A 17,020-nucleotide genomic window follows, 5' to 3' on the forward strand; every position below is an offset into this window, starting at 1 on the left:
AGCCCTCCAGGGCATTTCTTTAAGTACTTTCGAAATGAACTGTGTTCTTTACTGTCAAGATAATCATTTTCGACGAACTGAAAGCACAAGACAGTCTACAGTCGCTGTCTCTTTGCAGAAAATCGAGCACCCGCTTCACGCTGTCACCGCGTTAGAGACCCCTGAACCGGCTTCTTGCGTGAAAGGTAGTCACTCGCTGAGTGCAAACTATGTGAAATATCTCGTTAGAGTAGACTGCCTATATAACCAAACGGAGCACAACAGAAAGAAGCCTCAAGCCTCAAGCCAGCGATCGCACGGGTTCGCGACGGCTGACGGTGTCTCTACATGTATGAGCGTCTGCATGTACGTACTGATGGTTTCGCTTTTGCTACGAGCGCGTTTTGGCACCGCGATGTGAACTTCAGGCCGCAAAACATGAGAATGTGTGAGTAAACAAACAACTACTGTTGCGCGGACGCTATCAGAGCAGTTCAAACAATTTCCTTACAACTGCGGCTTCGGTGCGCATGACAACTTTGTGATCTGCCGTCCCGGCGATTCAGTGTTTCTTTTTTCTTTTTCGGTCTAAATTCGGGTACGTTTCAATGTCATTTGACAAGTTGTCTCGCACTGCGTATTGATCGGTCTTCTCAGCGGGCAAATGCCGCTGCTTCTGTTTGTTTATTCAGAGCATTCGTTTCGTTTGGTGCTCACGCAAAACGTGAGCAAATGCGACGCCTTTTTTTAATGCTCCTTATTATCGTTCCGTTTGCATTCCAGTGAACTTGCCGCTCTCTGTGATCAACAAATTCATAAACCAAAGCTTCACCACTTCGAGATTGCTGGTGGAAGGAGAACCAGTCTACGAGACCGAGCATGTAGTAGCATGCGACGCCTAGGAAAAGAAAGGAAATACAGTAACGCGGGAGAATCAGTACATCGACTGACAAGAAGATGGCTTTCGCCTTCTAGTCATCTTTAACGAATGCATAAGGGGCCCTGTGCGTTTTTTAATTCAACGTATCTAAACAATGAGTTGCGCATCTGCAGCCGATTTTGTGGACGCTGAGCACGGGGCCGACGATCAAGAGGTCGCATTGGAGGGTTCTGAGATGGCATCGCACGTGGTAAAATGTAGCGCTTTTACCATCCTGTGGCAGATAAGCATAATTTGCCGGCGGGAAGCGCGCGCGAGCCATTGTCTCAGAGCGCGCTGTCTGCTACTCACCGAACATCGCAGGCCCGACGCAGTAACAAAAGTCTTCGTCGCGGAAGTGCTTGTTGCACACAAGACTCGTAGCGGATGGCTACTTGCCGGTTCTTAGCTTTACAACCCATGCTTCACGCTGTTTCTTGTCCCGCGGTTACCAGTGCAGGCTGACACTGGGCTCCTTTGCGTAAGCGCGGCGCTGCGGCACCGAGCGGTAGAGCCCCATGTTCGTCGCCTTCGGAGGCAGCGACTCTATTACAATGGTTTCAATTGAGTAGAAAATGAGAGAAAACTTCCGAATTTGAACAGACCGCAGCGCATGTGGGACTTGAAACTCGTTTTCAAAGCACGCGGCAGTGCGCCACAAGCAGCCGACGCGGCCGTGGAGACCACGTGATCCTGCCAAGTACGTCACGCCGACGGTGGCGCCGGCGTTTCCAGTGGTGGGCCTCGAGGCCAATAGTACCAAATTTCACAACAAAGCATGGACCCTCGAATATAATAAATAACCGAAAAAAGTAAGCTATTTGCCTCATATCGCACACAGAACAAGTCTGACCAACGTTACTAGAACAAACTCAGTTTCAAAGCTCCGTATCTCCGCCAGCGGAGGAGGGTGGTCCGAACGGCGGTCGTGAGAACTAGCGGCGCTGCAGTTCCGTCGAGGGACTTTAGTCTTGCTCCACTATCGGCGCGTCGTCAGCTGCCACGGCATAACGTTGCGGTCCGCCGCGCAGTTGCTCGCGCCAACTGCGCGGCAACTTTCTTATTGTACTAGTTAGGTGGATACTTAGGTGGATATGCATAAGGTCTACTCTATGCATTGGCCCGCGTGCGTTGTTCATTGATTGGCTAAGAATCGATGTTCGGTCTATATTGCCACGTCCACTTCTTGTTTTATTTTGACGTATTCGGGTTTGACCAGCAAGGACGGTTATCAACGCCCGACGCTGTCCGCGAAGCAGTGTTCGAGAAGCTTCGCGATTGTAGATCGTTTTGGTAAGATTTCGCGCTGCACGCGAATGTTCCAGCTTTGTCGAGAGATAACGCCGCCACCAGCGATATCGCTGGAAAGTTCGATAGCGCGTGTATAAAAGCCGACGCGCTTGACCGCTTGTCAGTTGATCGACGGTCGACGCTGTGTTCGCCGCTGTCAGTCTATTTCTGTAGTTTGATTTTCAGTTTCCCGGCCACAAGTTCGGCCAAATAAAGAGTTTCATCTCGGACCTGCTGACTGCTGCCTTCGTCGACGTCACGAACCCGTGACAATATTTGAGCTGTCTACATTGCGCTTAACTTCCAAGCATAGGAGTTTCTAAGCGAATGAGGGTTTTCAGAGTAATTTTTATAACTACCACCCCAATTTTAGCCGATGCCGTCTTATCTAGACCAAGAACAACCCAACATGTTTGTAAAAGCCTTTATAGTGCACAAAGAAGCGTACTTACTCGAGATACAAAAACGTTCTAGAAAAATAGTACTCATGTTTCTACAATTTATTGAAAAAAAACTTTCTCGAAAAACATCACCAATGCTTTGCAATGTTTACAAGACACGTTTTCGCGACGGTTAAAGGGATACTGACCCAAAATCGGAAAATTTTACGAGAACTCGGTAAATGAAATCTCAGTGTGCGATTACATCGAATAGATATCGTTTCTGAGCAATTTTTTCAGTGGATAGTTGTATTTTCGGTGTCTCATCTTTCTACGTCGCATCTTTCTACGGTGCCTTAAACAATTCGAACAGATCGGCCGTGATGTGAGCACCGAGCAGTTATTCGCGCGTACTCTGTCGCTAGAAGAGTCGTCAATATTCAACTTCAGTTTTTCAATTTCACCGAGCAGATGTTCCATGCCCGCAGCACTGTACGACAGCCGTTTGCGTTTCGTGCTGTAGCCGTTCACTACGCAGTTAAACTGCTTGTCAACTACAATTATCTTTTGCACAAGTAAGTCTCCGTTCCCGAAGCAAAGTGTGGGATTGGGCTAGTTGGTATTCCATTATTAAACTGCTCAGCGCAAAAATTTGACACGGTACACATAGAAAAGACGAGGACCAGCGCTGGTCCTCGTCTTTTCTATGTGTACCGTGTCAAATTTTTGCGCTGAGCAGCCCGTTCCCGAGCCGGCGAGTGTAAAATATTCCGCACATCTTGTTCAATACCTCGTCGTAAAATCTCTCGAAAATCCACTGCTTTGAAGGCATAGCGACAGCTGACAAAAACTGATCGAATGTTAGTGTGATGCAACTCTCAGTCTCGGTAGCGTATATAGGTAATCGCCTGCCTTTCGTTTTGCTGTTCTCTTTCTGGCGGCTCCTCCAAATTGGGCACTGGGCTTTCGCGGGACGCCGTGCGTTTTGTGGGGGATTTGTGCCTAAACCCCGAACATTTTGGCTTTGAAATGTGGGGTGGAAGTGCTGGGAACAAGCGCGGCACGGCACCTGGCGCGAGTTCCCACTTTCCACGTGGGATCAAAACGTCTTGTCCCGCAACGACACGACGATAGTGCTTTACAATGTCGTCACTCTCAAAATGAACGTCACAGACCTTGAAATTCGCAGTAAGCTTTCCATCTTTGCGATGCAAAGCCTGAATGGCGTAGGGTCTTTTGCAGGTCCGAAGTGTCGTGAAGCGGAGTCGTCGTTGCGGTAGCCGCTCTTGCAGCCCGGCGCAAAGCAAGTCGGCATACCGCACTGTGAATCTGTTCGCCCTCGTTACGCTTCGTACATCACTTCGCACAAGACGCTAAGCCTGGTCAAGAACAGTCGCAAAAATGACGAGCTAACAAAGCGCAGACGACGCTGTAACCCACGTGCGCTCGTACATCGGTGGCGCCGATCATAACACGCGCCAGCCGCGGGAGCTAGACGTGACTGCAGCGCCACTAGTTCTCACGACCGCCACGCGGACCGCCTCTCCGGCGGAGCTTTTAAACTGAGTTTGTTCTAGTAACGTTAAGTCTGACGGCCTCTCCCGCGAAATAATCATTGTTAGCAAGGCCTCCGGGACTAACCTATCACGGCCACTTTTTTTGCGCGATCCAGGTGGCCGTGAACCTATGCTCTTAGTGTTAGAAGTTATGTATAGATGTCAGTCAAATCACGCTTGTAGTAGTAGTAATAGCATATACAGTGCATTGGTTACGTACATTAGCGTACCTCTATAGACCTTTATAGCCTCTATAGTACCTCTGGCGATGGCGATGGCGATGGCGATCTGGCTATACCCTTTGAATCGGGTCGCCTGCGCTCAATGCGCGGCGTAGCCGGGAAAAAAAAAAGAAGAACAAGAACAAGAAGGAAAAAAAAAAGAAACGTATTTCAGAGCATCGCGGCTCCAAGACATTCCCGGAAACATGGGCACGGGAGTCACCGCGGCGCACCATACCGCCACCAGTGTTCCAACCGTTGTTTGGTTAACTCCACATGTGTTCTGGCGCCTTTACGCTGGTCTTCTCCTTCGACAAAACCGAGTGCCGTCTGTAGCGATGTTGTCTCGGAGGGTGGGTGGATCTTCGGACACTGGAGGACTATGTGTTCGATTGTTTCCTCTGCTGCATTGCAAAGGATGCATTGCGTCTGCTGCCCGTCAACATAGTGTGCCCTCCAGTGTCGAGTACGTAGCACGCCAGATCGTGCCTCCGCCAACAGACCACTTCCTCGCGAATTGTCGAAAAAAGCCTCCTTGGCGATGTCTCCCTTCCCCATCATGTACACAGTCATAGACGACTTCTTTTCGGCCGTTCTCACCCACTCTTCCCTTTCCTGCTGCCGCACCAGCTGCCTTGTACTGACCGCTGGCACTGCCACCTTCACATCGCCCTGCGTGGAGTTCAGACAGGCAGTGGGGAGGTGATATCGGTCCCGCAGGCTACGTGTGCGACGTGCCCACTTTGTTGAGCAGCTGGCAAAGATGGTGTGCACCCACACCTGTCGCGCGAGATTGGCATTGGGGAGGCGCATGAAACGCTTTTCATACGTTGCCTTAGCCACCGCCTCACGAGCCACGAAGGAGGACCACCCCACGTCTCCCTGTATCGCCTCAATAGGTGTCTGTCGGTGCACGCCCAGGGCTACTCGGCCGGCTTCTCTTTGACGTCTTTCCAGAAATTCTCTTGTACCGGATGAGATGCACAGCACCGCATTCCCATACGTCAGCCCCGGTACCGCTACCATCTTCCACAGCCCCCTCATCACTTCGTACCTGTTGAAGGCCCACAACGTCTGCCTACCCAAGATGCCCCGGTATCTTGTTGCCTTCATCCTCAGTGCGTGCTCGTGCTGCTCAAGATATCTGGGCCCTGTGTTCAAGTGTACTCCGAGGTACTTCACCCTGTCCGTGCACTGTAGGGTGCTTCCTTGTAGAGACCATGCTTCCCCGGAGTAGTTCTTCGGCCCCCATACCATGACGCCGCACTTTTGTGGGTTGAACCGCAGATGGAGTGTGGCCATCGTGTCCCCACATATGTCCAGCAAAGCCTGGAGCTCGTCCGGTGAGTGTGCCAGCAACGCAATGTCGTCTGCGTAGATCAGTGCTGGGACCCTCCTCGTCACTGCCCTCCCCTGCTCCTTGTGCCGCAGTGCGTACCCGCACCCTGATGCTTCCAGCTTTTGGGATAAACCTACAATGTAGAGCATGAAGAGCAGCGGCGACAAAGGACACCCTTGCCGAAGTCCACACTTACTCTTCACAGATGCTGTCATGTGGCCCCCCCAGTCCGCCCTGGCCGTTACCCCTTCATACAGTGACCTGAGGATATCCAGGTCCTCTTCCTCAAGACCCAGCCGTTGCAGAATATCCCAGAGCACTGGCCGATGCACACAGTCATATGCTTTCGATATGTCCAGAAAAGCCACCAGTAATGGGCTCCGATTCTGTTCAGAAATTTCGATGCATTGTGTCAAAATAAATAAATTATCTTCAATGCGTCTGCCCGTACGAAAGCCCATCTGGAACTCTCCCAGCACACCTGTTAGCTCTGCCCATCGTTGTAACCTTGCCCTGACCACCTGTGTAAACATTCTGTACAAAACTGGTGTCACTGCAATGGGTCTGTAGTTCTTCAGGTCTCTTTTGTCACCTGACCCCTTGTACAAAGGAATCACCCTGCTCTCTTTCCATGATTCTGGGATTTCAGAGTTCACCATAATTTTCTTGAGGAGCTCTCGAATGGTCTGGCGTGTTTCCTCACCTGCGGCCTTCACTAGACTCATTGGGATGCCGTCCCACCCTGCTGCGGTACCACCATCCATTCTAGCAGCTGCACGGTCAAGCTCTCTATCTGTGGGTGCTATTCGAAGTTCTGCCTTCTGTTTCGTCTCCCCAGTCGGTAGTATGACTGGCTGAGCCTCTTCATCATCTCCGCTATCTTGAGTTTTTCCCTGTATATTACACAGCCATTCCTCCAGCAGGGGCAGGCATGCCATTCCTTCGATATTATGTCCCTCCGGCGTTGCACGTAGTACATGCTGCTGCTCCCTTCTTTGCCCTGCTTTAATGTACCGCCAGAATCTTTGTGATGCCTGTGGACCTGCAGCCTTCAGTTCCTGCATGAACTGAACATTGACCCGGTGTATGCTTTGTTGTACAAGCTTGGCTGCATCCTTTTTCAGGGACATGTAAGTATCCCATGCCTGGACAATGATCTTCTCATCCCCATCTTTATTTGCTTGTCGATGGATTCGGTTCGCCTCCCGTCTGGCCTTTATAGCTATTGCTATTTCCCGAGTCCACCACTGTTTAGCCCTCACAGATTTCGTAGTTTTTTGGTTCAGCACCCGTTGCATCTCCTCTATAAGGGCCTCATATGTGTCCACCTCCTGTACCCTTGTTTCTAATTCTGCCGCCATTTCCTCCAATTCCTGATCCGTTGGCCTTCGGTTCATTGCTCGATGCTGTCGTTCATCATACCGATGACCCCTACCAAAGATCAGGCGTATCCTATTATGGTCACTACCGAGGTTGCCTGATCCATCCTCATCCACCTCCATTCTTCGCAAGGCCTGGAAAATTCTGGGTGACACCAACGCATAATCTATACAAGTGTGTTGGTCCCGTCTCGCCCAAGTAATCTGTCCATGGCATTTCTCGGAGGTGTTCACTAGTACTAATCCCTCTGTTGCAGCAAGTGTGAGTAACCGCTTTCCATTCGCATCTGTCCTCCCATCCATATCCTCCATATGACCATTAAAATCTCCCACAATCATCACTTCGTAATGCTGTCTAAATTTCTGGATGTCTTTTCTCAAGCATGTGCATATGTGATTGTTGATATCTTCTTGGGCACCTGTCCAGAGATAGACCACTGCCAGTGCCACTTCACTGCCGGCTATTCTTCCTGTTACCCACATGTGTTCCTGACATTCCACTTGCACCCGTGTCCATCGCTGTTCCTCATTCCACATCACTCCAATGCCGCCGCCCCTGCGTTCTGTGCTGCGTCTGTTGCAGCCTTCCCAACGCAGACCTGGACATACTGGCGGTCTTTCTTCCTCACGTAAGTGCGTCTCTGTCACAGCAAAGACTGACACTTGGTGCTCTATAATCTGTTTGGTGAGTTCTTCCCACTTTATTTCACTTCGACTTCCTTGCATATTGAGGAAACCAACTGCAGTCATACCCTGCTTGTGGCTAGTCTGCCGAGGACCCCTGCGACGTCTTTGTTTTCTGTTCCGATTCACCACCATCAAATTTACATCCTGACCATTTACATGCTTTCCTATCCTCGGCAAATGTGGAGGTCGGTAGGTGGAGGGCTGCCTTGTTTCTACATCTACGGGCATTTGCCCATCTGTTTCAGGATCTCGCCCAGTGCTGTAATCAGCTGTTTGTTGGACTGTGGGCTTCTCCTCCATGCCCGTGGGTGAGCCTTTCTTTCCACCATTGGTGACGTTATCCCTAAAAAAGCACATATGCGGTGTCCAAGCTTCTTCCCCAACCATTGTGCTGTTTCCTTCGTGTAGTGCCCATTCTTGTATGCCCTTTGCCCTGTTGTGTCCTTTGCCCAGACGAATTCAACTTGTGGGCCCAGCTCCTGACAAGCCGCTTTCACATGCTCATTCCAACACTGACTCTTGCTTTCTTCCTCTTCTGCATGAAAATCTGGATTCGCATATATGAGGTAGTGGTTCTGTGGGTACTCAGTTCTCCATTGTCTTATCCTCTCTCGCAAATAGTTCGCGCTTTCCTGCGGTTCCATGCCATCCTGAAGGTCGACCATGCCGGCATGCAGTACCACCAAGTATTGACAGCTTTGGTGTCTCTGCAGGATTGTCTCTACTCTTGTTAATGCTTCCTTGAGTGTTGATCTTGCCTTTGTGTTGAAAACCACACGACTATCGCAGTTGGTTATGTTTAGGGCCATAGGCTTCAGCTTGTATGCATTCACATCTCCTGCAATGATGACCTTGCGTTGTTCTTTGCTGCCATCCGCTTCTCCCGTTGGTGTAGCACTCATACTGTCGGTTTGGTCTGCCTGGTGCTGGGACTGCATTGTCTTCCCTTTTTTCTTCTTGTTCTTTCTCTTTATTTCCTGCCACTCTGTGTCCTGGGTGCTCTCCATTCGGTCGTTACTGTGGTCCCCTTCTCCTCGCTCTGGATGTGCCTTTGAGTGTTCTGCGCTCTCTTGCTGGCTGACCTCTATAACTTCTGCTTCTAAGACTCCCTGTACTACTGCTGCAGAGGTTGATGTGCCCATCTCCTTTTGGCCCACCTTTGGCTGTCCTGCATCCACCAACATCTGCAGTTGTTTCATCTGTGCCATCATTTCCTCCTGTTTTCTAACTTCACCCTGAAGTCGATTCTCAAGTGCAGCCACTTGCTTCTGGCAGCCCTGTTGTATCACCGTGACCTTTGCTTCTAACTCTGCCGCTCGTGCTTCCCATTCTTCTTTGGCCTGTTGGATCTCCCTGACCTTTTCTTCCAACTCTCCTGCTCGAGTTGCCCATTCCGCTTTGGCCTGCTGGAGTTCTGTGACTTTCTCTTCCAACCTTTCTCCTCGTAGCGTCCATTCTTCTTTGGCTTCCTTCAACCGCTGTGTGACATCCGATTGTATAATACTCAACTTGACGCACTGAGTGCAGTCATATCTTGCAGCCGCGTTCGCCTCCTCAATATTCTCGAACGGTGTCGCACTCAACTCCACCCATATCTCACACCCGGCGCATTGCACCCACTCATCACTCGAGTCCTCCTTTTGCGATGCCACCGCCGTGGAGTCCTGCTTTTCCGGTGTGTCATCTCTCCGTGTTCCGGGTATCTGAGCTCTCCTGCTACTCGGCCGCTTCCCCGCTGGCGCCTCCCTGCTCTCCGTCACTACCATGCTCAGGCTTTCTCCAGTTTACCGCACCGTCAATGTCGGTGTCTGCCTAACGCACTACGCCAGCAGCAATCCTCCTTGATCGGTCAGCGCTGTTAGGACTCACCCGAGGGGGGGGGGGGCCGCGACGGGGCTGTCAAAACTAGGCCTGCCGTTCTTGGATCACTCACGCTGACGCCGCCGATATTGGACTAATTCACGACACCACCGACGGGTACGTATACGCTCAAAACCTAAGCCGCCAAGTCGCACTCGGGCAAAAAACGAAAATGTACTGCGTGAACATTTTCACACAAATATTTGCAATACGCGCCATCAACCTGGTCGATGGCCAGTCACGGGCCGACCTCTTTCTTTGGTTGTATGGCCGACTAGATCGGCCAACGACTGCTCCCCAACTCGTTGCCAACCGTCGGCCACTGGCCATGTCCCCTTGGGAGGCTGGATGGGTGGAAAGAACTTTATTTACGTCCGGTACAGGGTGTTGCCACCTGTCTGGATAATCCCATGTCGGGACCGGGAGGTCAAGCCTCCTAGCCCTGTCATGAGCGTGCTGGACAGCCAGGACTTGGGGGATGGTCGTGAGACTTGATCATCCCTGCAAACCGTTCCCGGGAAATGCCAGGGTCAAGCGACCGACACTCCCAGATCATATGCTGAAGTGTACACATTTCTTTCTTGCATGCCGTGCAAATAGTGTCCATTTATTCAATGTCATACCGTTCTTTTGTCTGTGCCGGTGAGTAATAAGTCTGTGTCTGTAGTTGTCTAAGTGTGGCCGCTTGTGCTAAAACTCTATGTTTCGCTGCGTTGTGGAGGGCAGCATTCCAAAACGATCGATGCAGCAATCAACGTTGCCAGCGACAACTGTAAGGCACTTTAATCTCAGAGGCTATACTATTGTGTACTGCAAGAACCGAAAGTCCAAAACGCGTCATGGACAACGCGTTCAAAATTCGCAGCAGCACCGAATCTTGCATTAAATCTTGCCTTCGTTTGTTGCGGCTGCACTGGGTGATATTCGAAATTGTTATGTGAAGTTGGTTGGCTAATTGGCTTTTATTTCATATTTCGCGAGTTTTCTTTGAACGCCGGAAAAAATCAACGTGCAGTGTGTACGTTGCCACAAGAAACTGCATCGATCGTTTTGGAATGCTGCCCTCCACAACGCAGCGAAACATAGAGTTTTAGCACAAGCGGCCACACTTAGACAACTACAGACACAGACTTATTACTCACCGGCACAGACAAAAGAACGGTATGACATTGAATAAATGGACACTATTTGCACGGCATGCAAGAAAGAAATGTGTACACTTCAGCATATGATCTGGGAGTGTCGGTCGCTTGACCCTGGCATTTCCCGGGAACGGTTTGCAGGGATGATCAAGTCTCACGACCATCCCCCAAGTCCTGGCTGTCCAGCACGCTCATGACAGGGCTAGGAGGCTTGACCTCCCGGTCCCGACATGGGATTATCCAGACAGGTGGCAACACCCTGTACCGGACGTAAATAAAGTTCTTTCCACCCATCCAGCCTCCCAAGGGGACATGGCCAGTGGCCGACGGTTGGCAACGAGTTGGGGAGCAGTCGTTGGCCGATCTAGACGGCCATACAACCAAAGAAAGAGGTCGGCCCGTGACTGGCCATCGACCAGGTTGGCAGCGAGTTGGCCAGCGTGCTTGGCCCGACGTCGCCTGTTTACCTTCTGCCAACGCCACCCGCGCCTGGTCGGAACACGAGCGTGGGCCGACCTCTATTTTAGATTGCTGCGCTATGCTCGGACGCGGGTGCTTGGCGCTCGTCAATTTGCCTGTTGTGTAAACAGCAACGGATATTCCTGCCGCATTTCTTTCTTTCTTTTCTTTACTTTCTTTTCTTTTTGAGGCAGGCAGTGGCATGTCGTGAATCGCGGTGTAATTGGCAGTTTATGTACTTATATGCCATTAACAGGGGCGTAGATAGAATTTTTTTCTGGGGAAAATGGGGGGGGGGGGGCGGTCAGCCACCATTTACACATGTTAATTCGTGTGCATACACACATGCAAAATTGAGAAAATTTAGGAGGGTTCGGACCCTCTCCCTCCACCCCCGGCTATGCCGATGTTTCAAAGTGCGCGTACTCGACAAGCTCCACCGCCGTGAGAGAAGAGGTTCTTGATGGAAAATGGTAAAAATAGAAAGGTGGGGGAGTGACACAGTAACTGTCTCTCAGTCGAGGACACCACACTTCTGTGCTGTGTGCGCATCGGGAGGGGAGCGGACACCCCTTCCTTCTTCACGTGGTGGACCGGTTCCTCTCGCTCGTGGGTGAGTGGGGATGAGCATGGGAGGGACTAGGGACTAGGGACTCCAAAGGAGAGCGAAAGAACACTGCGAACACTTTGTTGACCTTGAACTGGTATTGGCCTCGAGGAGTTATTGCGTGCTAGGCAGGATACCGCCGGCGCGCTCCCCGTAGGTTTTGCTGTCGGCGCTCTACAAAAACACCTCGCGGAAGCCCTCCAGGGCATTTCTGTAAGTACTTTTGAAATTAACTGTGTTCTTTATTGTCAAAATAATCATTTTCGACGAACTGAAAGCACAAGATAGTCTACAGTCGCTGTCTCTTTGCAGAAAACCGAGCACCCGCTTCACGCTGTCACCGCGTTGCAGACCCCTGAACCGGCTTCTTGCGTGAAAGGTAGTCACTCGCTGAGTGCAAACTATGTGAAATATCTCGTTAGAGTAGACTGCCTGTATAACCAAACGGAGCATAACAGAAAGAAGCCTCAAGCCAGCGATCGCACGGGTTCGCGACGACTGACGGTGCCTCTGCATGTATGAGCGTCTGCATGTATGTTCGTACTGATGGTTTCGCTTTTGCTACGAGCGCGTTTTGGCACCGCGCTGTGAACTTTAGGCCGCACAATATGAGAATTTGTGAGTAAACAAACAACTACTGTTGCGCGGACATTATCAGAGCAGTTCAAAAACAATTTCCTTACAACTGCGGCTTCGGTGCACATGACAACTTTGTGATCTGCCGTCCCGACGATTCACTGTTTCTTTTTTCTTTTTCGGTCTAAATTCGGGTACGTTTCAATGTCATTTGACAAGCTGTCTCGCACTGCGTATTGATCGGTCATCTCAGCGGGCAAATGCCGCTGCTTCTGTTGCTTTATTCAGCGCATTCGTTTCGTTTGGTGCTCACATAAAACGTGAGCAAATGCGACGCCTTTTTTTAATGCTTCTTAATTATCGTTCCGTTTGCATTCTAGTGAACTTGCCGCTCTCTGTCAACAAATTCATAGACCAAAGCTTCACCTCTTCGAGATTGCTGGTGGAAGGAGAACCAGTCTACGAGACCGAGCATGTAGTAGCATGCGACGCCTATAGGAAAAGAAAGAAAATACAGTAACGTTGCCGGACTTGTTCTGCAAACGTAGGCTGTGAACAAGGACCCACATGAACTTGAAATAACGGTGAATAAAATAGAAGCTATTGCAGCAACCAGCAGCCGCAAAACAGGATAGTAATTATTTGGAGAGTACCCCAACAATTTTGGCAGCAGTGTCGTTTCTAACGCCAACAGGGTGGCATCTTTCCCACGTAAATAAATGGAGGGTTCTGAGATGGCATGGCACGTGTTAAAAGGTAGCGCTTTTACCATCCTGTGGCAGATAAGCATCATTTGCCGGCGGGAAGCACGCGCGAGCCATCGTCTCAGTGTGCGCTGTCTGCTACTCACCGAACATCGCAGGCCTGACGCAGTAATAAAAGTCGTCGTCGCGGAAGTGCTTGTTGCACACAAGACTCGTAGCGGATGGCTACTTGCCGGTTCTTAGCTTTACAACCCATGTTTCACGCTGTTTCTTGTCCCGCGGTTACCAGTGCAGGCTGACACTAGGCTCCTTTGCGTAAGCGCGGCACTGCGGCATCGAGCGGTAGAGCTCTATGTTCGTCGCCTTCGGAGGCAAATGGTTTCAATTGAGTAGAAAATGAGAGAAAACTTCCGAATTTGAACAGACCGCAGCGCATGTGGGACTTGAAACTCGTTTTCAAAGCACGCGGCAGTGCGCCACAAGCAGCCGACGCGGCCGCTGAGACCACGTGATCCTGCCAAGCACGTCACGCCGACGGTGGCGCCGGCGTTTCCAGTGGTGGGCCTCGAGGCCAATAGCGCATTACGGGGAAGAAGAAACGGCCGAGCAGACCGACACAAGAGGACAGAGCGCTTCAAGGACGACGAACCAACTCGCCCAATCTTCAACACTTGTGCACTTTGTTGAACCGTCAAGCCGAGCGGCACCTGAGGCGAAGACTCGAACTGACAGCTGGCAGCTGAAGCGCGGTCCCGCAGCCGGACCCACGGCTCGAATCAAATCTCCACCTTCGGCAGCGGCGTGTGACTCGAGTCCCTGCTAATCGTCGGCAGCGGTTTACGGCGGCAAACCACCAGCATACGAACGTTCGACTAACACTGCAGATGAGCCTACTTGTTGAACAGCTCTCGCACCTTCCGTCGGGACCATCTTGCTTTAATCGCGTTCAATCTTTGCTTTGGTTAACCATCGCGTGTTTCTCTTTCGAATATTCTGTCTGTTAGGGTTGCCGCGTGTATTGCCGCGATGATTTCGCGCGTGTGTCACGTAATTGTTATGTCTTGATAGTGGATTCCGACGTTGTGTTCTTTTCTTGCGTGGCGGCAGACTGTGATTTGTTTGTGTTTAGTGTGTGTTGGTGATCACTGATTTCGGGGCGCGTGATGTTATCTTGTTAAGGCGAGTGTATGTTTTGACGTCGTCTTCCGTCCGATGCCCCTGGCCCGCAGTCGATCAGGCGTGGACTTAATCGCCGGTGAAACGCACGAGGGTGGATTTCTTGTCGCCGATCCCCTTGCGGAACGAATAGTGCAGAAAATCAGCCTTTATGTGTAATTTCGATTTTATATGTTAATTGAATTATCTGCACTATACGTTCCGGAAGGGATGCAGTGACAACAATTCCACCCACGTGCGTTTGCGGGTTGTTCGACAGGCTGACCGGCGATGAGGTCCACGCCTGATCGACTGTGGGCCAGGGGCATCGGACGGAAGACGACGTCAAAACATACACTCGCTTTAGCAAAATAAGATCACGCGCCCCGAAATCGGTGATCACAAACAAAGGAATAGTCAAACTAAACACAAGCAAAGAACACAACGTCGCAATTCACTCTCAAGAAATAACAATTACGTGACACACACGCGAAATCATCGCGGCAATACACGCTGGAACACTTCACTAAGTGAAGAAAATATGGGACGCGGATAAAGCATGAGAGTGCCGACCGAAGGTGTGAGAGCTGTTGAAGAGGTGGGCTTATGTGCTTGCTTGACACTGCATAACAGAGAAAATAGCGGAACGTAGAGGCGGCAGCTAGGCAGCGAGCTCGCATGTATCAACGTGAAAGTTCCCGCGCCGTAAATCTTCTTGTGCAATAGACTTGTGCAAACTTTCTTGTGCCATTTTACGTCCATGTGCTGGTGATGTGGTGAACTGCATTTGTGTTCCTATACAGACAATCTTAGTTCACTGTGTTTTTCTGCACTGTTCTGATGTGTAAAATTTTTTCAATAAATGGTCAAAAGAATTTCCTGCATTTTGTACTTGTGTCTGCCGACTTTACACTGGTGTGCAAGACGGGGTTTCCCTCCTGTTGCGTGTACAAAAATATGGCATCACGAAAAATCTAGGCTAATTATTCCTCGGCCAAGCTGGGACCTACGTGGCTTACAGCTGGCCGTATGCGCGAATAAGCACCGGGCCAGGAGTGGTCTCGTAGTGGCTGGCAACTGGCCACTAACACATCACCGGCCCAAGCTTGGCACTAGGGTGGCTGGCGCCTGGCCGTGAGCTAATTTTTACAGGGCCAAGCGTGGTCCTAGAGTGGCTGGCAATCGGCCAGGTTGGCCATTCAGGTCGGCCCAATGTCGGTGGCCATAACATCGGCCAACCTGAGGCCAGTGTCAATCCCCAAATGTGGGCCGACGTCGGCAGCTGACCTATGGCCGAGGTTGGCCAGGTTGGCCAGTGACCTTGGGCCAGTGTTGGGCCGAGCACTTTTGTACCATTCGGGTCATTTGACTCTGCCCGCGATCTCTGCTAACGCTACGCCTTAGGTTCGAATGCTGAAGCACAGCGCGTGTTCTCGCGTGAATTTGACAAAAAGAGATATCCGCAGCAAATTGAAGCTGGACTCTTCATCTTCAACCATATTTCGCAACTTGAAGCTGGACTGGTATTTTGGTAACTCTCTCTCTCTCTCTCTCTCTCTCTCTATATATATATATATATATATATATATATATATATATATATTAGGGGTGTGCGAATATCAAATTTTTCGAATACGAATCGAATACGAATATCCACCTTCGAATATCGAATCGAATATCAAAGGAAAAATGCCTCCACAGTAACAATATTCTATTTAACATGTAGCTATTTAAAAAAAAACATTAACAGCCTCACTGGCAACACAACATACACTGCTATCTCCAGAACACAATGCCCAGGCTAGCACAATGCACATCACAACACAAGCAAATATCACAGCTCAATGAAAGTAATGACTAGATGTTATCATGACGAAATATGAGTTGCTCCACATGATCAGGCAGCAGGCGCTCCCTTCTAACAGAGACACCCCCCCCCCCCCCCGCCGGCACTGAAAAGGCACGCTCGCTTGGAACAGAAGTGGTGGTACATGGGGCAAAGTTTTGCCAGACTGGGGTATCTGAAGGTGTCTACAGTCCGCCACCAGTCACATGGGTCACTGTCTTTCTTCAGAAGTGGTCCCGCATAGTGAACGAGTGGTAGTGCGGCACGTTACGGCCGCATAATATTCAAAATGTACGGTTACATGATCGCCAACAGCGCTGCACGTCGTAGATGCACCAGCAATAAATCATACGTATTGGGGCGCTCGTCGCAGGCAGATATCGTGCCTCCGTGTACTTACGATGTGTATCGCTCCTCTCGGCAACGTTTTTAGCGATACGAACGGAGCAGAAATGTGGAACACGGGTTATATTATGCATGATAATCGAATCGCATATTCGAATTTTTCGAATATTCCAAGTTATCGAATATTTCGAATGTAATATTCGAAACTTTCGAATATTCGCACACCCCTAATATATATATATATATATATATATATATATATATATATATATATATATATATATATATATATATATATATATATATATATATATATATATATATATATATATATGCTTCTGTCTACGGCTTTAACGAAAAACAGCTTCAACGTTTGATGTTGCTGTTGAGTTGCTAGACCAAGGTTACTCTAGCAAGAGCTCCGTGTATCGTAGACAAAACGTATTCAGGCGTACTGTACTTTTATTAACTTGTAAAAAAAAATATTTGCAACTTACTTGTGGCTTGGAGACCAAGCAAGAGGGGAAGATACCATGCTTTTTATTCGATGTTTTACAGCGAAAGCTGTTACGAGAT

The sequence above is a fragment of the Rhipicephalus sanguineus genome, chromosome 9 (assembly GCF_013339695.2).
Source record: "Rhipicephalus sanguineus isolate Rsan-2018 chromosome 9, BIME_Rsan_1.4, whole genome shotgun sequence".
NCBI lineage: Eukaryota > Metazoa > Arthropoda > Arachnida > Ixodida > Ixodidae > Rhipicephalus > Rhipicephalus sanguineus.